General features: G+C 36.5%; 1 pseudogene; it reads left to right on the top strand.

Annotated features, from left to right (window-relative positions):
* The first annotated feature begins 541 nt into the window (after nt 1-541).
* Nucleotides 542-1,135, top strand: LOC125103133 (NADH dehydrogenase [ubiquinone] 1 alpha subcomplex subunit 5-like; annotated as a pseudogene).
* Nucleotides 1,136-25,862: the final 24,727 nt, after the last annotated feature.

The following is a 25,862-nucleotide window of genomic DNA, read 5'->3' as shown; positions in this document are numbered from 1 at the left end:
CATGTACATAAGGTTGTTCTTGTGTTGATAAACCCTGGAGACCAAGAGTAAAGTAAGGATACAAAGAAGCAAGATGGGATCAAGAAAGCGGATAGAGGGACGCCTGGGTGGCTCAGTTGGTTAAGCAGCTGCCTTCGGCTCAGGTCATGATCCCAGCGTTCTGGGATCGAGTCCCACATCGGGCTCCTTGCTTGGCAGGGAGCCTGCTTCTCCCTCTGCCTCTGCCTGCCACTCTGTCTGCCTGTGCTCACTCTCGCTTCTCTCTCTATGACAAATAAATAAATAAAATCTTTAAAAAAAAAAAAAGCGGATAGAATTAGTGGGGTCACTCTTTGATAGATGTTTTGCTATAACTGGGGTAGTGAAGAGAGTGAATGAGTTGAAAAGGTAGGAGGTAATGGTTTAAAAGTTGTTAGTGATACTTGAATTTAAAATTATAGAGAGGATATAGCTTTGGATTATGATAAAGTCTTGTAAAAGATAGCAACTAGCCACATGTGACTATTCAAATTTAAATATTGATTCATTAAAATTAGCTATCATGGTGAGTTTGTTGAAAAAGACCACTAGCCCTGTGGGACTGGCTATATGTGTGAGTACACACAAAAGGTTAAGAATATTGTATACAAAGATTCTTCTTTTAAAAAAAAAGTAAAATTTACTTACTTATTTTAGAGAGAGAGAGAGTGTGTGTGTGTGTGAGCACCTGGGGAAGAGCAGACAGAGAGGGAGAGAGAGAATCCTGAAGCAGACTCTCTGCTAAGCAGGAAGCCTGGTGCAGGGCTGATCCCAAGACCCTAAGATCATGACCTGAGCTGAAATCAGGACTTCACTACTTAACTGACTGAACCATCCAGGCGCCCCCGTACACAAAGATTCTTGATGATCTTGAGCAAATTCTTAAAAATTCAGCATATAGAAAGTATACAGAACAGATTACAAATGAAAAGCTAATTATGGTTAAAGCAGAACAAGATGCTAAGAAATTAGAAGACTAACTTCAGGGTGGTCACTAGAATAGGTGATTCTTCAGGCTAAAAATGAACTAGGTCTGGCAATTAAAAATGATATGGAAGAAACCATGGGACTCTTGGCAGAAGAGCCTCCTGCCAACCAATGGAAAGGGCCAATATAATCATTATTAAATAAATAGTGTGTTGATGGGAAACTCATGTAATTAAATGTTCTGTTACATTAAAAAAATACAGTTCCTCAGTCACATTAGCCACTTTTCTAATGGTCGATAGTCACCATTAGATGGCTACCATATTGGGTGGCCTGCAAACACATCAGATACAGAGTATTTCCACCATTACAGAAAGTTCTGGTATGATAGTATGATAGTTATGGAGGAAGTCTGGGAGTGGGTGACGGAGGTAGGTAGAGGAGTAATGTTCTAGGGAGAGAAGCCAGGGTATTAGAAGTATCATTGATTTGGATATTGAAATCATCAATAATGATCACAGGAATACTTCTGGTGAGAGTGACAATCAGATGTCTTCAAGGAATGGACTGAGAGTGACATAGGTACAGAAAGGAAGGTTAACAAGTGGTAAAGTCTGTTGGCATAAACTTTAAAGTTCAAGGGTTTTAAGAAGGAAGAGTGAACAGTGATATCTGGAAGCAGCAAGAACACCTACTCCATCTCCAGGCCCAGTGGCAGCAGAGGTAAGGATGAAAAACAGCCATCACATGAGAGATCTGCAATTCTCTGAAGGAGAAATTCACAGAAGAAGCTGGTAATAGACTAAAAATTCACAGGGTACAGGGTTTTGATTTGGGGATCTACATAGCAATTTGGAGATGAGAAGTGATCTGGGATGATCTCCAAGCCCCAGGCTTCCTTGTTTGTAAGGGCTGATATAAATAGAGATGAAGGTCAAGTTGGGTTAAGCCTAATGGTCTCCAAGGCATATTGTTGTGCTGAGATTGCATTAGTGTGGGGTAGATGAGCGGGATTGTTCTGGGATGATCTTTTTACTTCTGCCTGTGAAGGTATGGGTCAGGGAAGGTAATTGTTGCCAGACCTCAGAACTCGTGAGGTTTTTGTCTGCTATTATTCCTAAAGAAGATATCCACCCACTCTCTGGGGAGGAAGAGGAGGCAGGGAGAGATATGAGCACCTCCTCCAATGTACTTTCTCCCTCTCACCATGAATGTAGAACATACAGTTGCTCTTCTTGATCTTGAAAAACACCATTTCCAGACTCAACAATTCTATGAGACCTCCGGGCCACCTGAAATGACTAAATCATTAGCTTTATATAGTCAGTCCATTGCTTCATATGTAAACCTGTTTCCACTCAGTATATTTTTTGCATATTTACTGCATCCCAACTTTGTCAGTGTCAAAAAATTTGGTCACTTAGTAACTTTATTTTTGCCTGGATTCCTACGATCATACCAAGACTTGAATACTCTTCAAGTACTCTACTTTGATGACTTATAAGTCTTTAAATTTTCCTATGATTCTCACTCACTCTTTCTACCAGTATAAATTTTAGATTCCTGAGGTTACTTTGTACTGTCTTCCCTCAACCACCTTATTACTACTGTCCCTTCTCTCACTAATACCTATACCTCCAAGTCCTTCTCAACCCCTAGCTAACTAATTAATTCTTTTAGCAAGTATTTATTGGTTATATACTGTATTTCAGGGAAATGAGGACAAAACAGTGAGAAAAAATGTAGATAATAAACTTTGTAAGGTATTTCTAAAGACAAATGGTTACTTCTATTAGCAAGACTAAGACATTCTTGCTTCTCCCTTTGTAGGAAGCACTGATATAAAGGCAGAAATGGGGTACCTGAGTGTCTCAGTCAGTTAATGTCAGACTCTTGATTTCAGCTCAGGTCATGATCTCAGGGTCAAGGGACTGATCCCCTCCCCCCACCCCCGCATTGGGCTCCACGCTCAACATAGAGTCTGCTTGTCCCTCTCCCTCTGCTCCCCTCCCCCTGCCAACTCAAATACATACATACATACATACATACATACATACATAAAATCTTTTAAAAATAATAAAGGCAGGAATGTATCAGCAGTATATACCTAAGTGGCACCTTTTAAAGAGGCATTACCAGAAAATATTTCTTACTGGACTCCCCAACCCACCCTTAACAAAGAAGGAGATAAGCCATACAAAGACAGTGAGGACCATTAGGAGTATGAAAAAAATGGAGAAGCATTTCCATTCTGGGGGTGGATAAGAAGGCATACAGAGACAGAAGTACTTGTTTCCCCAAAGCAAAGGAACTAATTTGCCAGATCAAGAGGGAATTGCCAAATATAAATCCTAAGGGTCATACTCCAGCTACCCTGAGTGATCTCTATTCTTTCTTGGAGGCTTAATGCCAGGTTTCAGGGGAAGAAAATTATCTACGTAAGTCCTACTCTATACTAGGAGCCTTTTCACATAAAATATCACATTTAATTCTTTGAACAGTGTTATCAAAAGCATAATTCCTATTTTAAGGATGATAAAACTAATACAGAGAGAGGTCATGTAACTTGCCTATGGGCATACAGATAGCAAACGCAAAACTAGGATTCAAACCTTTGTAGTTTATTGTTCTTGCAAGCACATCAGAGAAAGCAGGTAGAATACAGTGGTATCTGCCCCAGCTCTCTGGCTCCTTCCCCAAAGGGTGTCAGATGTTGCTTACAAACTGTTAGGGATAAAGCCCTACAGATTAGGTTGAGGATGCCCAGAACTGGAGAATATGGAGCAACTAGGATTGAGCAGATTTGCTCCCTCAGCAAACCCCTGAGAAAAGGCTTTGTCTGGACCCCAAAAATCAGAAACAGCTGCCTCTCAGAGGGGACGCCAGCTTAAAAGCTAGCAGAAGGCTCTTCCTCTTAGACTTTAGCAGAGTCCAAGGAAAACCCCAGAACCTGATCTGATCACTTGAGTGTTCTCAAAGAACCCAAAGGATATTCTTTGCCAAAAGCTCATTTCTTGCAATAAGTCAGAACTAAAGACAAAAACTTTTAGTAATGACCCCTGATCCATAATGGTAATATCTTCCTAGTTATTCCTTCCCTGGGAGAATCTATACCTGCTAGCTATATTCTTACTTTCTGACTATACAACTGTTTGGTGCAATCCAAAGTGGGAACTGGAGATTATTTCAAAGAACACTGTGTTCATGGGTTGTTTCAATCAATGATAGGGTAGAGTTCACTTATCTATGTCACAGGATTCAAGCAAACTTTGCAAACTGGTTCAGAATGTCAAATAGGGCTTTATAGTTATTTTTTTATTCAGCACTGACACATTCTGATTGATTCACTTCATCATAAAAGAAGTTGCCGGATACAAAATTAAGGCTGTTTTCTTAATGGGCCCTGCCTGGAGAAGTCATCTGTACTAGAGAAATCTGCTAGGTAGGAACTTTAGAAACTGACCAGGGTGCCAATAGATTTTCCTCCTTTACTTTAAAGTGGTAATTCTAATTAGCAAAGTTTTCAAGTTTCTCATTACAGGTGAGCCCAGCTTCAAGGGCTGACATTCATTAAGGATATGGACACTGCTGACCACCTACCTTTCATATTCCTTCCCACGGAAGGATCACATGGGCTACTGGAGCTGGGCTGTCATGGCTGTGTTTGGATGTGCACTGTTGGAAAGCACACAACAGAGATAATAGAATTCAGTTATGGTTTTTAATTCTGTAAATTAATGGATGAGGCAGTAAGTTTAAAATGAAGAGGAAAGGAAAGGAGGTTAAAATGGAAATGTAGGCCCATATTCTGTACACTAAAGGAAAGTGTAAGAAGCAGAAAATAAACTTTTATTTTGCAACCTGTTGTCCTGACAAACTTTTAATATATAACTGTTTTAATCTGCTGACAGATCAGTGTCCCTTTGTAAACATATGTTAAATTTGAGTGCAAAGAGATGAACAGTAGCAATGCATCACTTAACTGCATCAAAATTTTATGTAATTGATCATGTAAAAATCAGAAGCCGATTTAGCCTTTTCTGTGGACTGTAGGGACTAAGGGTCTGTTGACCACTTTTCCACTTCGCAAACAGAGCTACCCAACCAAGACCTGTTTACAAACTGCAAATGTGGTCAAACACACTGTCCTTGATATTTTATTTGCTCTTCTAGACTGACAAATTGATAACTTTGGAGTTATTGCTACAAAACTAGATACATACATAATTAGGAAAATGGAAAGAATCCGTGATATGGAAATGAAAGATATCTCATATTTAGAAATTGTTGTTTTGGTGAGTAAAACAGAAGGAATGTAATAATTTCCACATTTTCCAATATTTACTCACTTTAAAGCAAGACATAGGTTTCATATTTACATGCACTTCATTATACTTATAATGTTACAATAAGGGAATTAGGAATTAAGATCCAATTGTCAGAAGCCAGAATTATGGAAATTGGTCTCAATTAAAAGAGGGTGAATACAGGATTTACAGATCTTTTTTCACTTATTTCTCCTCATTCTATACTTATTATAACCATTACGCAGAGTCAAGGGATATGTTCTCCTCACTTTATAAATGAAGAACAAAAGGTTCAGAACAATTTTTATGGCACAGCAAAAATAACACTACACTAAGAGTTCCACCAACTGAATTTCTATTTTAATATAATGCCTTTGGTAATTCAGTTAACACCTATATGCTTCAGTTTTCTCCTTTGTAAAATCAGGAGGAGGAATTCATTTTGAAATCAATGAGGTCCTTGCAATTAAAACAAACAAAAAAGAATCAGGACCTCATTAAAGTCACTGGTGGAATAGGGGCAATACTCAGGCCTCCAGACTGACTATTATCCAGATAATAAAACATATCTGAAATCAAAAGCTAAGCTGCAGAAGATGTATAGTTCTCAGCTTTTTCCCCCTTCATTTAAGGTCATCAGAAACACACAAAACTTAAAATCTAACTTAAAAATATATCTTCCTACCAAAGAAAGATACATTTTGTTCACTTAGCAAAAACCACTATCAATACTAATCTGATAAATTTTTGCCTAAAGATAACATATACAGGAAATGACAACATAAACATTTTTATAAACATCACCCTGATTAAACTCACTCATTATTTCAACCCAAGCAGCTAAACATATCTAAAGAAAGTTTACAGCTGAAGGTACTGGGTTGAAATTCATGTCCACCTAAAATTCGTGTCCACCTAGAACCTATGAGTGTGACCTTATTTGGAAAGAAAGCATTTGTAGGTGTAATCAAATTAAGATGAGGTCACACTGGGGGCACCTAGGTGACTCAATGGGTTAAAACCTCTACCTTCGGCTCAGGTCATGATCCGAGGGATCATGGGATCAAGCCCCGCATGGGGCTCTCTGCTCAGCAGGGAGCCTGCTTCCCTTCCTCTCTCTCAGCCTGCCTCTCTGCCTACTTGTGATCTCTGTCAAATAAATAAATAAAATCTTAAAAAAAAAAAAAGATGAGGTCACACTGGATTAGGGTGGGCCCTAAATCCAATATGGCTGGTAACTTAGAAGAAAGGAGAAATTTGGACACAGATACACACACAGAAGGAGGTATGCCATGAGAAAATGGAGGCAGAGATTGGAGTGATACATCTACATACCAAGGAATATCAAGGATTGCCAGCAACCACCAGTAGCTAAGGGTGAGGCATGGAATAATTTCTCCCTCAGAAATCCCAGAAGGAACCAACACTGCCAAAACCTCCATTTTGGATTTCTGACCTCCAGAACTGCAAGAGAATAAATTGCTGTTGTTTTAAGTCACTCATGTTGTGGTACTTTCTTGTGGCAGACCCAGGAAACTTATACATGGACAGTCTGACCAAGCAATATTACTAACTACTCATTTCAATTGAGATCTCAACACAGACCTATAATTTTGCTCTTCAACTGTTCTATAAAATTATTTCACATCTCTTGCTTTCTCCCTCCAAACTCTCATCTCAGCTTATAACATGTTTCATTTCTACTCAAGACAAAAGCCACCATTGGACAGGAATTCTCTCCTCACCCACCAGCACGTATACTCTGCTGTTGTCACCAGTTTCCATATCATGGCATATACTTGACCTTCCAAAAGATGGCATGATCTCACTTTATCTTTTGAAGGTCATTCTGTGATTGTGTCCTGGATTCTGCCCATTCACACATTTCGATCCTGTCATTATTCCATCCCATGTCTCTTTCAGCTACATTCCTGTTTCTTTCCTTATCTTCAAAGCAGAAGTTTTGAGTCATCTGAGCCTGTTTCTATTTCCCTGCATCACCTTCTTGACATACTCCGTTTGATCATCTATCCCCTGCATTCCATTAGAATTGCTCCTGACAAGATCACCAGCCAATTCCATGTCGCTCAGTCCCATGATCCTGTTTTTCTCTTTATCTTCTTGAATTTTCAAGAGTATTTCACACTTATAGACCAGTATCACTTTCTTCAAATGGTTTTATTATGATGACTTAAAATGCTTTTATTAATGTCTTTGTTGGTATAATTATTTTAATATTGGTTGTACCATGTTTTTCTGCTTTTCTTTCTCAGTCTTCTTTATGGGCTCTCTCTTGTGTTGCTGACTTCTAAATGTTTCAGTGATCCAGTTTTAGATCTTCTCTTATGCTTCCAAGTGAATTAATCCAGTGCCATGGCTTTAAAACACCATCTATAGGCTAAAGACCTAAAATATTTTATCTTCAATTCTTACTTCTCTCATAAGCTCTAGACTTATACTCAATTCCATTTGAATTTCTAATAGGACCATGTCCCAAACAGAACTCCAGATCCACCTGAAATCTTTTACTTTTAGTCTACCCCTATCATAAACAGCAGCAACATCTACTCCATTGTTTGAGTCAAAACCATGAGTCAGTCACTCATGAATCTCCTCTTTCTCTTACTAAGCACCACCCCCATTGCAAATTCATCACCAAGTCCTATTAGCTCTCCCTTCAAAATCTTTCAAAAATCCACCTACCTTTTCATGTTCATTTCCATGACCTTGATCCAAGCCACCATCATGTCTCATCTAGCCTGCTGCCATAACAAGTTAAATTATATCCTTACTTTCTTCTCTTGTCCCCTAAAATCCATTCCCCACATAGCACCAGTTGTTGTACATGTCATCTCCCTGCTTGAAACTCTCTAATACTTGCTCTATTCAATTAAGTTTATAATGCTCAACTCCTTGCCATGGTCATACAAAATCTACTCATCTCTCTAACTTAATTTCCTATCAAGTTCACCCTCTGTCATAATGGTCCCAGCCACACTCTTTGTTTTCCCCTTTTCTCTGAACAAAGACCTCATGGTCTTTATGCTCATTTGCTCGCTTTGCCACACTTCCTGTCCCTTCTGCTTAGAGTTCTCTTGCCGTAGATCTTCATGTGGTTGAATTTTTCTCATCTTTCAGGTCTTAGTTTAGTAATTACCATCTCCAAGATGGCTTTCCTAACCATTCAACTCCACCTGCTATAGTCCATTCTGTTTCCTTTTCTTCTTAGTATGTATCACTATCTGCTTCTCTGTAATATAAGCCCCATAAAAATAATGACCATGGTTTCTTTATTTATCACTCTCTCCCCAGGACCTGACATAGATTAAGTAGACAACAAATATTTATTGATGAAATCTTATTATCTCACAACTACTATGCAAAATGCAGCTGACTTAGATACAGAAATGTTATAATTTCTTACATGTGAGACACCACATTATATTTATCTCATATTTTTCATATCATATGTGATTTAAATTAAGAATTATGTCCATTCATAATTACTAGTTAAAATATTATAATAATTTTTTCTCTAAACTTACAAACTTCAGACCTTTTTTTTCTCTCAAAAAAATAGAATTTCACAATTAAATACAAGGAATAAAGGGATCACAGCAGATAACAAATTTACAGAGTAACCCTCTGTTGTTTTTCTGGTCATTGGACAGCAATTCCATCTATGCTCAAAAGGACTAGGGCTTTTAGGGCATATCCTAGCAGTGCCTTGGCCTTTTTACTGTCACCAAGACAAAATTATTGGGAATGTTCCTTATATTCTAATTATTTCTTCTTTTCCCAAAATTACTTATTTGTGATTGTTTAAGGCTCTGTCAGGTGATCTATACTCAATTTTCTCCTGTACTATCTCATGAATGCATAGGAAAGAGAAAACTATGTGTTGTTTTTTCTGGGTCCTTATACCACATTGAGGATTGAAGAAGGAGTACATTTTTATTGAAAATTGTTATACGCAGACAGTTTCTTGGGTGTTTTACATATTTTATTTCATTAAATTCTGTTAAAACAATCCTTCAAGGAAGGTGTGGAGATTAATTAACTCTGAGTGGTCTTCACATGTTAGGTCTACTCAGTGAGTGTTGGGCCTCGTTCTGCTTAGTTCCTCAGTTCATGCTCTTTCCACTCCACTCTCTGAGAACGACATTAGTAACAAACAAATAGCATTTTTAAAGTGATATGTATTAGGTCAGATAGGAGGCCTTCTCCTGGCAGAATGTATTCTTTGATAATATGCTTGGTTTCACATCAGTACCATCGAGGAATTTTTAAAATAGTATTCCCTATTTTCTATAAGGGTGGTTTTATTCCAGAAGGACAACTCTGAAACATTTTGAAAGTAAACTAATTTTCTGGGCCTTATCTCAGCATATTGTTGAAATATCTCATTTAGATGTCAGTTTTCTTATACTGTTTCATACAGACAACAACAATGATTTTAAAAAATTTTGGTTTTTTTTTCCTGGTTGAAATACCTTTTAAACAGAAAAGAATCCTAACTTCCAACTCCATTGACCCTATATAAACTCTTCAAGTTCAAAACTGATTTTAAGTCTGGCAGTTTCTATTGCCTGCAATATAAAGGTGAAGGAAATCTAAGATTAGACCTTCAAATGTGGGAAAGAAAGATGTAATTGGTAGAAAACAGGAAAAGATGTGTGCCCCAGCTCACTTCAACTGCAAAATGAGGACTACCCCACCTTGGCTAAAAATGTTTTTGAAGATTGGAGAATAATGATGAAAAAACATTCTCAGACTATGGTAAATCTTCTTATATAGTAATTGCATTAATTAATTTATATACATCTTGTATACTCCTTAATGCAGGTTTGGAACACATGGTTTGAATACAGAACAAAATAATTGAAATCAGAAACTTTTGAGAATATTTTACTTATATTTACAGGTGAATGCATGTTTTCTAATTAAAAAACATGCATACATATGAAAATATAACATGGTTACTTATTTACAATTACAGAACTTCTGCCTTTACTTTTTAACCTCCTCTATCTCCCTGAGGACTACACAGATATACAGTGATTTTTGTCTTTGTCAAAGAAAGTGCTACAATTTCTAAAGCTGCCCATTGAGTGTTTCTGAGCCATAGCCAAGAGCTATTTCAAAATGAGGACAGATTTCTTTTCTCTCTGGGGACAGACAGCATGATGCTTCTTCAACCCTGCATTCTAAACCTTTTTTTCCCTCAGATCTTGTCCAATCCCAGGCACAAAAAGACACTTCTTCCACTATTAAAATGCTGACAAGCAATCAAGGTGGGAGTAAGCCCATTTTTTATTCATTTCATGTTAAATTAAATCATCTGTAATTCTGTAACCAAGAATTTAGCCATTCACTTAAAGAGAAACAAGAGATTTCAACCACTCCATTGGAAAAGAAACAACTACCAAATTGTTCTCACATATGGGGTCAAGAACAGGTCATTGTGAATGAAGTTAAGCATAATTATGACATACATTCATAATTCCTGGTATTGTTTCCATTCTCTTCAAAGACCATGCAAAGAGGGTGCTTTAGATACCAATGGTAACAGCCATCTTATCTATCTGACCGATTGCTGTGTTTTCTCAAGCCTGGCTTCCTCTCTCCTCCAACTTCTTTGCATCTACTATTGTAAAACAACCATGCATTTTGTTAACGTTGCATTGTTTTTCCAATATAGCGGCCTTTTCATATTTTCATAGGGCTTGAACAACCCGCATATAAATTCTCACAACATCGCTTCAGACTTCCCACATGGATTCAAACACAATATGCAATTATGCCATTTAGATCAGTACAGAGAAACCTAGAAAGGTTAATGTTCCAATGCTTTTAACAAAGTTCTTTCTGCATCATACCATTTTATTTCTCTGTGAGGAAAAAAAAAAGGCAGTTATAGATGGTGATAAAAGAGTTGAACCAAATAAGTCAGGGTTACGTTAGTGATACTGAGTCAAGCCCTGGTTCTCAGATTCTAACTTGCTGCCATTACAGCGCACATGAAACTACCAAAATCCTTCTCCACTATTTGGATTTTCTACCTGTTTAACATCAGGATGGGAGGGGGAATGGGAGAAGGGAAAGTAATATATTTTGCATGTGAATCATTGGCTTTATAAAGAACGGGGAAAGAAAAATAAAATAAGATAAAAATAGAGAGGGAGGCAAACCGTGAGAGACTCTTAACTATGGGAAACAAACTGAGGGCTACTGAAGGGTAGGCAGGTAGGTGGATGAAGTAAATGGGGGACGGGCATGAAGGAAGGCACTTGATGGAATGAGCACTGGGTGTTATATGCACCTGATGAATCACTACATTCTACCCCTGAAACTAATATTACACTATATGTTAGTTAAAATACATTTAAATAAAAACAACAGCAACAACACAAAAAATGCTTCTATCGTCATAAAAAAGAGTGTTCATTGGTAAGTTTCGAAAAAAATCCCTAATATCAACCTCAGTTAGAAATGACAAGAAAAAAGATATTTTAATAACTCATCTAGACTACTATTTCAGTGTTTTTGTTTGTTAGTTTGGTGGGGAGGAGGTATGAATGCGTGTGGATTTTTTACTGAATGCATGTGACCACTGCAGAATTCTCTCATCAGGACCAAAATTCTAGTTTGTTGCTTGGAACAGACTTACATTTAACCAGGAACAAGTGCACAAACATTTCTATAGCATTACTGTTGTCCCCTACCTATCAATTGCCATACCAGGAGGGTTCCAGCAAAAATGGGACTTCGCACAAGAGAAGGCTAAACAAATTTTGGGTTGAACAGAAAGCCAGGGACTTCTCTCAAAGAACATTTGCCAGTGAACTACCAGGCTATGCTCATGAAGAAACATGGATCTAAGATGAGAGATGAATGAAAAAAAGAAGGATAGCAAATAAACTTGGGTTCCACACGCTGAGGATCAAGATCTAAGCAGCAGAGTTGGAGACTCAGACTCTTGGCGGAAGCACAAGGGGACAAATCTAGGTACCAAGAGACTTGAAGTCAAGGGCAGGAATCCAGACAATTAAAGACAGTGCCATCTTCATCAAAAAAATAAAATAAAATAAATAAGAAAATAAAGAAAATAAATGAGCTATCTAACTATAAGAAGACACGGAAGAATCTTAAATGTCTACTAGTAAATGAACGAAGTCAACCTGGAAAGGCTACACATTTCATGATTCCAACGAAATGACAAGCTGGACAAGGCAAAACTATGGAAATAGTAAAAACATCAGGTCACCAGGGCTTAGAAGGGAGAAATGAATAAACAAGGTACAGAAGATTTTTAGGGCAGTGAAACTATTCCGTATGATATTACAATGGTGGATATATGTCATTATGCATCTGTCAAAACCCATAAGATGTACAACAGCAAGATTGAACCCTAGTGTAAACTATGAGCTTTGGGTGATAATGATATGTCAATGTAGGTTCATCAGTTGTGACAAATGTACCACTCTGGTGCAGGATGTTGATACTGGGAAAAGCTGTGTGTGTTGTGTGTGTGGAGGGGAGTGGTGGTGTACCAAGGTATATGGGAACTTTACTTTCCTCTCCATTTTTCTATGAACCTGGAATTGTTCCAAAAAATAAAATCTTTAGGGGCTGCCTGGGTGGCTCAGTGGGTTAAGCCTTTGCCTTCAGCTCAGGTTCTGATCTCAGGGTTCATGGGATCGAGTCCCACATCGGGCTCTCTGCTGGGCAGGGAGCCTGCTTCCTCCTCTCTCTCTCTCTCTCTCTGCTTGTGATCTCTCTCTCTGTCAAATAAATAAAATCTTAAAAAAAAAATAAAATAAAATCTTTAAAAAAAAAAAAAAAAGATGATACCATTAAGTTCAGAGTACGACCACTAATAAAACAGCTTTAGCACTGACCCAGAACCTCAGGCAGAAAGAATCCCAAGCATCTTGCTGTCCAGAGCCAGGCCCAACATTAGGAATTTAGAAAAAAAAAAAAAGAAAAAAAAGATTGAACCTATAGTTAGATGAAGCTGTAAACTGAATTGTGTTTCCCCCACCCCCACCCAAATTCATATTTTGAAGCCCTAACTCTCAATGTGATGGTATTTGGAGATGGGACCTCTAGGAGATAATTAATTTAGATGAGGTCATGAGAGTTAGACCCTCATGATGAAATTAGTGTCTTTATAAGGAAAGATACCAGAACACACACACACACACACACACACACACACACACACACACACATGCGCGTGCGTACACACTCTCATTCTCTCTCTCTCTCTCTCTCTCTCTGCCATGTGAGGACACAGTGAGAAGTTGGCCTCATGAAACCTGGGATGAGAGCTCTCAGCAGAACCCTGCTGAGATGAGAGCTCTTGCAGGCACCCTGATCTCAGAATTCCAGCCTTCAGAACTATGAGAAAGCAAGCTTCTGTTACAGGTTAAGCCACCAAGTCTATGGTATTTTGTTATGGTAGCCTGAGCAGACTAAGACAGCTGTTATCTGCCAAGCCTAAAGCCCAACCTAAAAGTCTTGATGTGGCAGATAATGACTGTAGGGCTCCATACCTGCAAACTTCAGGCCTTTCTATCTTTGTTTAGTAGCCAGATGCATTTAAATCTTTCACTAGGGGGCGCCTGGGTGGCTCAGTGGGTTAAGCCTCTGCCTTCAGCTCAGGTCATGATCCTGGGGTTCTGGGATCGAGCCCCGCATCGGGCTCTCTGCTCCGCAGGGAGCCTGCCTCCACCTCTCTCTCTCTGCCTGCCTCTCTGCCTACTTGTGATCTCTGTCTGTCAAATAAATAAATAAAATCTTAAAAAAAAAATAAATCTTTCACTAGGAGTAGAAAAAAATTCCTGAAGGCTAGAAAAAGTATTTAGATACCTACAATCTAATTTGCTTTGCAAAGGAATGCTGTGTTACTCTAGCTCAATACCTATTCTTCAGTATAAAAATGTGAAAAAAAATTTAAGAATATAAAAGTAAGTATGGTGGTAAAGGTACCCACAAGATCTGTTAGCCTTTCTGTGTGAAATGTAAAAGAAAAAAAAAAGAGGAGGAACTATGAATAAATATGCTTTATTTTATTTTACTTTTTTTTACTTTTTTTTTTTTAAGATTTTATTTATTTGACAGAGAGAGATCACAAGCGGGCAGAGAGGCAAGCAGAGAGAGAGAGGAAGAAGCAGGCTCCCTGCAGAGGGGAAAGCCCGATGCGGGACTCGATCCCAGGACCCTGAGATCATGACCTGAGCTGAAGGCAGAGGCTTAACCACTGAGCCACCCAGGTGCCCCTATTTTATTGTTTTTAAAAACCTGTCATTAAGATCACTTCAAAGGAGTTACTCTCTTTTTCTTTTCCTTATTTGTGGATTTGTTGAATAATTCCATATTCAGCAGAGCCATTCCCTACTTATTCTGACTCTTATTTCCAGAGTAACACAGCCTTATCACTTCAATCTCTATTCAGAATTTGCCCTGGTGTTTTTGTTTTCTTATTTTTGCTCATCCTTCAAGGGACAATGATCAGAATCTGGTGATATGCCCCAGGCAATGGCACACTGAGGCTTTGTGAAGGGTCACTGATAAAAGTTGTCTGTACCCCTCATGACTGTGGTCAGGGACTGATGGTGGGGTTGTGGGGTCAAGACCCTGCTTCTGTGAAGCCATCCATATGTACAGAAATCTACATGTAAGGTAATCATACCCTGTGCGTTCATCGGCCACAGTAAGAAAATAAAATTGAAAATTCATTTTTATTTGATGTCTGAGAGACCATAACAATACTGGAAACTAAAAATGACTCAATCTCAACTAAAGAATTGCAACATTTCCATAGACATTACAAGAAGGAAGTCTGAGGACCTTTTCCTAAAGAAGGAGGAGGGGGAGAAATCACATTCAGGGACAAAGGCAGCAGTCAGTGGTCACCTGCCCCCCTCAGTAGCCTATTACAACATGATATGATATGATGTTACTAAAGTGCCAGACGTAAATGTGTGGCTATCACAGCTCTTCCTGGCTCTACATTTGCTCCCTCCTAAGAAAGGCTATGGCTCCACATGCTTGGTCTCCATAGGCACTCTGCCCTCTCAAGACACCTTCTGGATGCATCTACTTCTCTCCAGTCCTACAATTCATTAAAATGAAAAAAAAAAAAAAAAAAAAAAAAAAAAAAAACTGCCATGTATTGAAGGACTACTAAGGGCACAGTCTCTCATTTAATACTTAGAGCAAATTCTTTTCTTTTCTCTTCACATTCTACACAGGACACAGAGATTCAGAGCTGGGAAGTAACTTGATGAAGGCCACAATGCCAGCAAGGATGAGAGACATAAACTTAATCTGTGCTTCTCAAACTATAGCCCATTTAACTAGAGTATGTGGTACTGTATTAGGGTTTTAATTAGAAAGCATTTTGACACATCATTATATTAAAATAAGGATGCATGGCTTTTTATATAACACACTGTCAATTTTATAAGGATTTTAGGAAGGCATGAGACATCAAAGAGAATCAAAGATTCTCTAGGTGCATTAGGCTATGCCGGGCCACATCCCAAATCCTCCTCCAGTTTTATTCTCCTGTGTTATTAGATGTTTGGGAGTTAAAACGTGGGCAGTATGCTTCTTCCATGCAACTACTTTTACAGCAGGCAGAATTTCAGCTTTTATAAATAAATTTTCTGAGAACAAATGGAAGAAAGCATGCACTACAAAACCACAGGAGTTTTGACATTCAATAAATAAAATTTAGAATCCATTGTGTTTGGGTTGACAGGAACTTTAAGTTCCCCATCCACTCCTATCTCACTGGGCGCTAGACCAAACTACGAGGACAGCCAGTCTGATGTGGACTTGAGTTGCCACTGTGCTTAGATTTGGACAGTCTATGGTTCTCCCCACAGCCTCATCCCTCAACCCCTTTCAGGGACACTTGCCACAACTGGTCCTGGTTCTGTTTCACTTCAGCTCCACAGCCATCCTGACCTGAGGGAACACAACCTTATCTGGCTCGAAATATCCCTCCAGCAACCCATTTTACACTAAGTCTAAAGATGACTTCTCCATCTGAGAGCCAGGGACATGTGCTTATGGATTCCTCCCCGATTGTGCTTCCTTGTTGCAGTATTCCTGGAACAGGACCTGCCTACCCCTATCCACCTTCCTCATTCCTTTGAACCCTAACAATTCTCCCCACTACTATTTTAAGCTGGGCTCACCTTCCCGGCTACACGAGTACAAGAACCTGCTCTCCTGAGCATTCAAATGGCCTCAATATCTGCTGATATCATCCAAGCAGAATCTCTATCTCATGATACGTCCAACCAGGTTGAGGTCATCACTACCTGAGAGTGTTTTCCCAAGGTGGGAAAATTTGGCAATGACAGCTTAGAAATCCTGGAGTCTTACCCTAGGTTTCTATAATCCAAAACTAAGTAAAAGCCTATTATATACAGTAGACATGGGGGTTTAAAAATGGAGGCAAGACCTTGGGACGCATATCTGAGCTCCATGTCTCCAGAGGCACCATCTCATTTACTTCATTTTCTTTTCTACCCACTGTGCTCCATCACAATGTCCAATCACTGGAACAGATCCTCTGGCAGTTTATAGGAAGTAGTAAATGAACAGTAAGCCTAAACGTCCCTCCCCAGATGAGAACTTACTGACTCAAATGAATCTCCCCTCTAGTGGGTGGGAGAATTCCTGCTGCAGGCAGGTGGCCATTGCTGTTTCCATCACCACCTTACAAACTAGGAGAGCCAGCAGCCAAATTTGTGAAATCGCATGGCCTAATGCCATTCCCCTGCTGTCCTTTTACCTTTGAAAACAGCTTCATTCCCCCTTAGTAAAACAGTAAAAACAGTCTTTCAATTGCAAAGAATATATTTTAGAAGCGTATGGTGGAAAGTATCCAAATATAGAGATTTCCTATCCTGCTTTTCCTATTTTTGCTTTGCAGCAAATTCTATAATGAAAAACTGGAAAGAAATAACTCTTCATTGTCCCATCCCTTTCTAAATGAATTTGCAAATCTTCTGGTTTGCCCTTCCATCAAAAAATTACGAGTTTTGAAAGCCTGCAAGATATGACCCAAATTCACCCCATTCTGCCTCCAATCACAAAAGCATAATAGTCTTTCATTTTTTAACAGAACATGACTTTGGTGTAGAAGTTCTTTATTTTGATACAAATCTCATTCTGGAAGAAAACATGAATAGTCAATATTTCCTCATGTATCATGCTGTTCATCTACAATAACCAATTTATTCAAAGAGATTTATTACCTTGCCCCAGCCCACTGCTTAGCACTGACAAAGCTGATAAGAAATCCACTATATTTATGAAACTACATTTTTGCTTAGGTAAAAAGGAGGTACACATAAAGATGTGTAATGAGTATGCTCTTACATAACTAGAGATAGAATCACAGGGTGTTGAAACCAACAGAGCTATCTTAAAGAGACAAGTGCTGGCAAACCCGGCTGAGGGTCCCCTGGGCTCCCATTTAGAAGCAGTTCTATTAAGCAGAAACCGTATGTACGAAAATGCCAACTCCTCCATAACTTGACAAGTATGTGTCAGTGTTAAGTTTCCATTAAATGCAAATTTGATCTTTTATAATATCATGCTTAAAACTAATATCACAGAGCATCAATTAGACTTCTGTATGCTTTTAGAAGGCTGAATAATTGCATTCATTTAGAAGCTACCTTGTTATATGTATAAAATCAAAATTTCATCAAATTTAACTAATTACAAAGTAAGTCAAATTCCATGCTCAAATGTAAATAAAGCCATCCTACTGTTTGTTTACTTACTAGGTTTCTTTTTCCTCTGAAGAATTCTGGTCCTTGAAATCAATAGTAACTGATTTATTCTGCAGTAATGTTTTCTTTACCAGGCATGAGATTTTGGAAAACAGAGGATTGTAGCTCCTTTAAACAATATTTTTAAACATTAAAAATTTTAATCATAACAACATAATCTTATATATTTTATATATTTAAATTACCCAAAGAACATACATCTATTCAGTTAGATCTTAATACTTTTCTTTACCCTGCAAGGCATGGAAAACAAGTGCTTATACTGAACAGAGGGAAAAAACTGAAATTCAGAGAAGCTAAATGACTTTTTTCAAAGTCACTTAGTGAAAGAACACAATATCGAAATCTTCAGACTCAACAAAAGTGCTCTTTTTGTCAATAAAGACTTTTGAAAGTATATTTAGTTCTCTGCTTTATAAAATAGAAGTTTCTCAAAATATTTCAAAATTTTCTTGATGAATCAAAATTTTTTATGAATAACTGACAAATTGAACCATGCAGTAATATATTGCTATTTTCTCCTCTTTGGAGTATGAAAGATTGCTTTCCCCAACACTGTATAATTCCAGAATGCTGTGCTGTTCTAATTGGTGAGCTTTGGTCTTAAATTGGCACTAAGAATCCCTAGAGGGTTACTGAGTCGTACAGAACTTGCCCTTATATTAAATGTCCTCGGAAAGCTGTAGTGCTCTAACAGATATTTCTCTCCCTCTCTCCATTGTCATCTGCAGATACTCCCACCATTGTTCAGGTGTCAGCAAGTTGTCCCACCACCATTTTTAATCCCCAAAGGTACTTCCAATATCACTTTTGCTGTTCCTATTTTTCCCTGTCTCTGTCTTCTTTAGTCTTGCTAAGATTTGCGTTATCACATTCAATAAGACTGTTGCCACATTTTTATGTTTGTATCTGTTTCTTTTCGGCAATTTTTTTGCTGTTCTTTATCTACCATCTATCGATCTATCTATCTATCATCTATCTATCTACCTATTTGAATTTGCGGTTGCTTAAAACTGATTATAAATAAGTGAGAACATGGCTGTTCTAAATAGAATAAATTATTCAGAATATGTAATACTTAAATTATCATTGAATTGCTAAAAGGAGAGAAAATGATAACTCCCAGTTTAGTAGATGAAGTAACTCAAAGAATATTTTGGATCCCTTTGGTTCCTGATACAGAGAATGAGGGATATCTCAAATGGAAAAAATGGGACCATGCAATATCATGGAGTACAGAGCCTACTGACCATGTGAATTAGGCCCTGGAGTTCTCAACCTCTTTTTCTGAATCCACATATAAAATGATCCTCACAAGCATGAACTACTTTCTGAGTTTATTCCTGATACACAAACGACAGATCTATTCTTTTTCCTCCCACTCAAAATTACATATAGGAATAAAAATTAGTGTGAATGATATTATTCTAGGGAAAGTCACCCTAAAATAAAATGTAAATCCTTCTTGTCAAATTTGGCACTTCATCTATCAGTAGAAACAAATTAACCACAAAACATAAACTACAGACTGCTATAGCAAAGTGTCAGATTGAGAGTCCAAGTCTTTATACAGAAACTGAGTTCCAGACAGGCAGAGGGACTTACCTAAGATCACACTGTCGGTGGTGGTAGTGCCAAGGTTGCAGACTGCATCTTTAAGTCTACTGATATTCAGAGCATATCGTGCAGCTTCATAATTAAAATGTAAGACCAATATGTCAATTATATGTTGATAACAAAAATATAAAAAACAGGAAAAAATGTAATAAAATGATACAATATAAAATAAAATGATTTTATATTAATATAAAATATTAAATGTAAATTTTAAATATAAAATAAAATGATGCTAAAACACCAGAGAAAGGCAGCACAATGATTTTTAAACTACATTATAATATTAGGGCAGAATATTATTTTTTAATAATGTAAGCAATTATAATTATTAAAAGTCTTAGCAGTGATAATTAGATAGCCAGTGAGAAATTTCTGGCATGTAAAAAATACCTAAAGGACAAAAAAAAAAAAAAAAAATCCACACATTCTTTTAAAATGAAACTAGTTAGCCCATTGGTTATCACAAATATCCTATTTCTATGCCATATTAGTAAAAAAAAAAAGTTCCAAAGCAACAGCACCATATAATTAATAAATATGTCTGTGATACAAGATGCAATTTTGATACTGAACAAAGCAGTTTCTAGTAAGCTTGTATCTACATGTCCAAAGTAGCAGGTGGAAAAGTAAAACTGTCACCCAATTATTTCATGTATCTGACTTAATTCATTTTTTTTAAATTTTATTTTATTTTTTCAGTGTTCCAAGACTCATTGTTTATGCACCACATAATTTATGCACCACAAAATTTAATGAATTTTAATTCATTAAAAATGAATTAAGTGACTTAATTCATTTTTAACCATATTGGCTGACGGAGTTGGAATCAGGTGGAGTCCTTGCCCTTTCAGCATTTATAGTCGAAAGGAGACAACATCTTTGTTGGTACTGACGGTAACCTGTGAACTAAAGAATGTACCTCAATCACACGGTAACCTGTGAACTAAAGAATGTACCTCAATCACATAGTTACAAAAGTTAGTATACATTTTATCACAAAATGATGTAAAACTAATCTAAAGGGAACATGTGCAAAGGAACTATGGCTCTATCTTAGTTCAGGATGCTATAACAAAATATCATACACTGAGTGGCTTAAATAACAGATATTTATGTCTCACACTTCTGGAGGCCTGCACAGTCAGCTTCTGACGAGCATCCTCTTGCTGCCTGATAGACTAAGGCTTTCTTGCTGTATGTAGCCTCACGTGGCAGAATGAGAGAATGCTCTCTGTGTTTCTTCTTTAAGGGCACTAATCCCAGCATGAGGACTTCCCACCCTCATGACTTCCTCTAAACCTCAGTACCTCCCAAAGGCCCTGTCTCCTAATACCATCATGTTGAGGGTTAGAGCTTCAACATGAAAATTTGGGGAGGGATACAAACATTCATTTCCTAACAAGATCAAAGTGTTAGGTTTTGTGATTTCTTAATGGCAGAAGTAGATTTTTTCATTGTCCAATAAGTAGCATACATATAGTATCTTTTTAAAAAATTTATACATTTGAAACCACTACTTGTGATTTAATAGCCAAGGTCTTGCTGACATAGTGATTTTAATTCCATTAGGCTAACTGCGGACAATCTGCTTGTCAGATACATGAAATATCCCATCTATTTCACACACAGTTCACTTATCTGCAGTGATAAAACTGCATTCCACATTTTCTTTGGGAGTGAAAAAAGTTCACATCTTACTCTTTGTTTGATCCTGAACCACCTCTTCTATGCTCTGTCCTTGCCTATTCCCCTTTATGGGTGATAATGTAAATTCTACAGAACAAGATGCCCTTGACTTAAAACCATTCTGGCATCAAAGCAGTGCTTAATGCTACCCACCTCTCTGCTTTTTTGACACAGTATAAAAAAAAAAAAAAATCGTCTACCTAAGTTTAGCACCCTTTTAAAGTTTAGCAAACCAACAGACCAACGGAAAACAATCAGGACAGATTGGTGAAATTGGCCATTGTCAATCAGAAACTTATGATTTGTCTTGAATAAAGATCCTGGAAAACAAAAACCAAAACCAAATTGAAAGAACCACAGACTAATGGTTGCTTGAATTGTACTCTCACATTGCAAGAATGAAATAGTCTTTAGACATACAATAAAAATTTTCTCCAGAAGTGAAAGCCAAATCTTGTAAAGATAGTTAAATAGTTAAATAATTTTTGTAAAACCTGGGAAACAGATTCATTTTTGAGCAATCTTTTTCACCCATTGCACATTAGGGAATTCAGAATGTGCTTAGTATAAATAGATTTAAATGTGGAATGATTTCAAGTCACAAATATGCATCTAAAGTATTTAATGCCCCACAGACTACATATGTCAAGTGCTTTGAACTTACAGACAACCATGGACAAACATCCAGTGTGGGGTGGGAAGGCGGGGGGAGGAAAAAAAACATCTAGGCTGTTCAACTTCTTAAAGACACAAATCTATTTTAGAAAGAGTTGAGGCTAATTGAGGACGTTAAATAAGTGGTAAGAAAAAAAATGAGTCTCAGTTAAATCATTTTGTTCCAAAGTTTAGTAGAATACGTTTTATTCTTCAACTATCAGCTTAACACCAATAAACTTGTGTTAATTTAATTATGAAAAGAAAATTTAAAAAAATATCTACATAGAAACATGAGAAATTCAGTTATAGTTACTTAAAGTAATTTGAAGAATATGGACCAAAATGGATATGTTAGAAAATAAATAAAACTCTATTCTAAATACCTTTGAATTCTAAATTCCAACCTTAATATAAAAACTCAATACATTAAGGAAATTTGAGGAGTAATGAATCAAAACTATTTTAAAGTATTTTAAAGGTATTAATTTCATATTTAATTTCATATACATGCAACAAACTTAACATGTCAGTTAACCCTATACAGATTCTACTTTTAATCATCAGATTCATTTCCTGTATATTACACTTAGGCTCATAAATTGTTTATGAATGTGCATTTCTAAAACATTTAAGAAACTAACTCCAGAGTAGTTCAAACATCACTCAAGTCCCAGTTAGTTAACTTGCATCTTTAATAGGAAGATATTTCTAAGCAAAACAGGACAAACCTAGCCCCTGTCCGTCCAATTGTCTTAAACTAAAATTAATTTAGATTTTAGGAATCCGTATTGATGTGGTTTTATTTCTAAGAGTGTAAACTCCAAGATGGTATCTTTGTCTGTTTTGCTCAGAACTTGATATCTCAGGCACCTAGAAAAATGCTGAGCATATGATGAGTACTAAAGTCTTTGCTGAACGTTAAATGAACACATTGTATTCCTTTTCCCAGTCTTACTCCCGGAGAGTTTCTCCCGGAGAGTTTTTCCCGGAGAGTTTCTCTTATTCCTTTTTCTGGTACAGCAAGGTTTTCAGGAGAGAGGCTCTACAATTGGACTTTTTCATGTGGTCCAGACTTGTCTCAATCCCAGAGTTAATATTTTCTCCAATAATTCTGTGCTGTTATTTTTAGAAATAAGATTTTATTATATGATGTTACTTTTAATCATATTGAATTGCAGTATCTTTTAGAATGTATAAAGTCACTTGGGTATACTTAAGGAAAAAAAGCTCCTTGCTAAGCTTCCTCCTCAAGGAAGTTAACTGGCTAAGTGCAAATGTTCCAGTTTATTCACTGTAACCAGAAGACTGATGTGAGCTGGAAATTTTTAAATGTTCGAAGGATTAGCATTTCAAAAAGACATATTACTAAATCCCTTTCTTAAAACTCCTCATACTCAATTTACTCTAAGAACATTTCTCAAACATTAGTAGGAATGTTTCAATGATGTTTCAAAAGATAAAATAAGGAAAATCACAAAGATTGGGAAAAGATTCCTTTTTTTTTTAAACGTACCCATTGTCAAAATTTAATAAGTAAAACACTGCATGGAGTTCCTCTCCTTTAAGGCAATATATTTCAGAACTCATATAAGAGAGATCAGATTGAATATTTTGCTATCTATTACCTAGAAATAATCCATCATTTTTTTATTTCTCAGAAACTATGTTTAGAGATACTGTATACATCCTTCTGCTTGACTTGTAGTCTTGGATCTGTTAGATGAAGCAAAGACCCAAAATATGTTTCAGAGATGTCTTTACATTTACTGCTTCCTTTTAGTATATTCAAAGCTCTCTTTTTACTTATGTTTAAAAAAATACACTCACTAAAAAAATGCAAACATTAGCAAAATGCGTGCCTTAAGAACTGAAAATAACCAAGCCCAAAACTAATGACTATTAGTAGGTAATGAACATACTTCCTATTTTTTTCACTCTATGTACCTAAATGTGTGTGGTGTATCAGATAGCTATGCTTATATGCTTTTACAAAAATGTAATCATATAAAATATAGTGTATATTATATCTCTCTTTGGCTAACAACATATCTTGTAAACCCTCCTCTGTTAGTAAAAGTAGATAAATCCATTTTATAAAACAGCATCACTTTATGACTCTACCATAAAATGTTTATCTAATATCAGACTTGTGGACATGTAATTTTTTTTCTTTTTTCCCTTTTACAAGTAAATATTATTGCATTCAGATCTTTCTTGTGCATTTCTGTAGATGAATTTTCTAGAAGTGGAATTTATGGATCAAAGTATATATATTAAAAATTTTAATAGTCAAATTTCTCTAGAAAAAGATTATATCAATTTCCTTTTCACCAATATGAATTAGAACGACTTTACTACACTTTAGCCAACACTAAGTACTAATGTTTTTAATAGCTGAAAATATTTTAGATAGTAAATATTTTAATTTACATTTTAATTGCTAAAGTTACTGGGTAGTTTATATAGTTTATTTCTTTGTGGATTATTCAAGAACTCTTTTTATATTAGGAATATTTGCCTTTAAACAGTCTTACTGTTGCAAACTATTCCCATGTTTTTGCTCATTTTTTAGTTTGATCATGATATTTATGTTTTTGCCATAAAGATGGCTTGTGTCATGCTTAGTAAGATCTTCCCTAAATATAAATATATCCAACATAAGTATATTCGAAGGTGGGAGAATAGCCTCGAAATATTTAACACTATCCCAACTTGAGTTTAGATTTATGCACTAAAAAGGTAGAGATAAATACTTAGATAGACATATATATATCCTATGCTACTAGTATGCTTGTACTGGTTTGCACAAACTGAGTATCAGTCCTGCTTCTATGTTTTCCTTTATTTCTTTTAAAGTTCAAATTTTTACATTTGAGGCTTTCATTCACATGGTATTAATTTAGCATTAAAAATGAGTGGGAAATATAACCCAATCCCCCAAAAGGCTAAATAATTATTATATTGTCATCTGTTGGATAATTCATTTTACTCCTGTGAAGTAAAATGCAATCTTTATTTTGTATACATTGTACCAACATTTCAGGGGAAGGGCATTCCAGGAAGAAGAAGTAGTTATTGCAAAGGCTCTAGCAGAGGAGGCCTGGAGTGTTCAGAAAAGAGCAAGGAAGCCTGTGACTGGAGAGGATGGAGCAGGAATGAAAGAATCAGGAGAAGAAGGGTTACTTAGGAAGGGGGAGGACTCACATCATGTGGGACCTCCTAACTCTGCATCTGAAGCATTTTTACTGGTTTCCTTTGCTTAGACTAGCTAATTGGTTTGATTGTTGGTAATTAGGGATGGGAATAGATTTCTTTTTAAATCTTATTATTTATTTTTTTTCAGTTAAATTCTTTCCTTTTCAGATTAAATTTGATTGTTTATTTTCTTCAATAACATGTTTTATCTAAGATTTTCCCCAAATTCATTAACATGGAAAGGGGCAAAGAAATTTTTTAACATTTAAATCATATACCTTTTCCCTCAATTCATATGTAAGGTGTTTTCTTTCTTTCCCTATTTATGCTTCCCTTTCCTTTTTTTTCATTAAGCTATCTCATAGCTTAGTTTTTTCATGAACTAGCTCTCACATTTATCTATGTTGCTATTTTCCATTTCTTTAATTCTTAATAATTTACGCTTTTACTGTTTTCTATCTTTGAGTTATTTTTTTTCTTAATTTCTTGAATTTGATATTCAAGTGATTCATTTTTATTCTTTTATGTTCAATAAATTAAATGTTTAATGCTTAGAATTTTTTTCTGGATAAATTCTAACCATATCCTATAGCTTTTGATTTATAATGTGGCATCTTTATGTCCTGGAAAT

The sequence above is a fragment of the Lutra lutra genome, chromosome 6 (assembly GCF_902655055.1).
Source record: "Lutra lutra chromosome 6, mLutLut1.2, whole genome shotgun sequence".
NCBI classification, from domain to species: Eukaryota; Metazoa; Chordata; class Mammalia; order Carnivora; family Mustelidae; genus Lutra; species Lutra lutra.
This window is presented reverse-complemented; position numbering and strand designations above follow the sequence as displayed.